The sequence below is a fragment of the Leptonychotes weddellii genome, unplaced genomic scaffold, assembly GCF_054177405.1.
Source record: "Leptonychotes weddellii isolate Sample4059 unplaced genomic scaffold, ASM5417740v2 HiC_scaffold_26101, whole genome shotgun sequence".
Lineage (NCBI taxonomy): Eukaryota > Metazoa > Chordata > Mammalia > Carnivora > Phocidae > Leptonychotes > Leptonychotes weddellii.
Window position 1 is genome coordinate 1 of NW_027853240.1, and position 2,008 is coordinate 2,008.

At 38.2% G+C, this 2,008-nt stretch overlaps 1 non-coding gene across 1 annotated transcript; it reads left to right on the forward strand.

The window, feature by feature from the left end:
* The first annotated feature begins 1,343 nt into the window (after positions 1-1,343).
* LOC145718947 (U6 spliceosomal RNA) lies at positions 1,344-1,447 on the forward strand. The gene has a single exon (XR_014142108.1). It is a non-coding gene; the product is annotated as a U6 spliceosomal RNA (small nuclear RNA).
* The last annotated feature ends 561 nt before the right edge of the window (positions 1,448-2,008 follow it).

Consider the following 2,008-nt stretch of genomic DNA (forward strand, 5'->3'; position numbering starts at 1 on the left):
ACACTATATCATTCTTAAAGGCTCTATCCAACAAGAAAATCTAGCAATTGTAAATATTTATGCTCCTAACTTGGGAGCAGCCAATTATATAAACCAGTTAATAACAAAATTAAAGAAACACATTGATAATACACAATAATAGTAGGGGACTTCAACACCCCACTCACAGCAATGGACAGATAATCTAAGCAGAAGATCAACAAGGAAACAAGGGCTTTGAATGACACACTGGACCAGATGGACTTCACAGATATATACAAAGCATTCCAACCTAAAGCAACAGAAAACACATTCTTCTCAAGTGCACAAGGAACATTCTCCAGAATAGATCACATCCTGGGTCACAAATCAGGACTCAACTGGTACAAAAAGATTAAGATCATACCATGCATATTTTTAGACCACAATGCTATGAAACTTGAAGTCAACCACAAGAAAAAAATTGGAAGGACAACAAACACATGGAGGTTAAAGAACATCCTACAGGAATGAATGGGTCAACCAGGAAAATTAAAGGAGAATTTAAAAAATACATGGAAGCAAATGAAAATGAAAACACGACACTTCAAAACCTCTGGGATAAAGCAAAGGTGGTCCTAAGAGGGAAGTATATAGCAATACAGGCCTTCCTCAAGAAGCAAAAAAAGTCTCAAATACAAAAGCTAACCTTATACCTAAAGGAGCTGGAAAAAGTACATAAAATAAAGCCTAAATCGAGCAGAAGAAGATAAATAATGAAAATTAGAGCAGAAATCAATGTTATAGAAATTAAAAAAAAAAGTAGAACAGATAAATGAAACTAGGAGTTAGTTCTTTGAAAGAACTAACAAGATTGACAAACCAGTAGCCAGGCTTATCAAAAAGAAAGAAGAAAGGACCCAAATAAATAAAATCATGAGAAAGAGGAGAGATTACAACCAACACCAAAGAAATAAAAACAATGATATGTCAATAAATTAGCCAATCTAGGAGAAATGGATAAATTCCTAGAAAAATACAAACTACCAAAACTGAAACAGGAAGAAATAGAAAACCTGAACAGACCCATAACCAGCAAACAAATTGAATCAGTAATCAAAAATCTCCCACAGGGATGCCTGGGTGGGTGGCTCAGTTGGTTTCATCGTTCAACTCTTGCTTTTGGCTCAGGTCATGATTTCAGGGTCCTAGGACTGAGCCTCATGTCAGGCTCCATGCTGAGCACAGAGTCTGCTTGTCCCTTTCCCTCTGTTCCTCCCCAACTCACATTCTCTCTCAAAGAAATACATAAAATCTTTAAAAAAAAAAAAAACTCCCAACAAACAGTTGTCCAGGGTCAGATGGTCATTTAAAGAAAAATACCCGTGCTCGCTTCAGCAGCACATATACTAAAATTGGAATGATACAGAGATTAGCATGGCCCCTGCACAAGGATGACACACAAATTTGTGAAGCGTTCCAATTTTTTTCCTTACCTACAGAGGGAGGAACATCAGAATAACGTCAGACCTATCCACAGACACCTGGCAAGCCAGAAAGGCCTGGCAAGACATATTCAGGGTACTAAACAAGAAGAACATGCAGCCAAGAATACTTTATCTGGCAAGGCTGTCATTTAGAATGGATGGAAAGATGCAGAGCTTCCAAGACCAGCAGAAACTGAAAGAACATGTGACCACTAAGCCAGCCCTGCAAGAAATATTAAGGGGGGGTACTATAAAAGGAGAAAGACCCCAAGAGTGATATAGAACAGAAATTTACAGGGACAATCAATAAAAACAACGTCTTCACAGGCAACATGATGACAATTAATTCATATCTTTCAATAATCACGCTCAACGTGAATGGCCTAAATGCTCCCATAAAACGGCACAGGGTTACAGATTGGATAAAAAGACAGGACCCACCCATATGCTGCCTATAGGAGACTCATTTTGAACCTAAAGATACATCCAGACTGAAAGTGAAGGGATGGAGATCCATTTTCCATGCCAGCGGACCTCAAAAGAAAGCTGGGGTAGCAATTCTT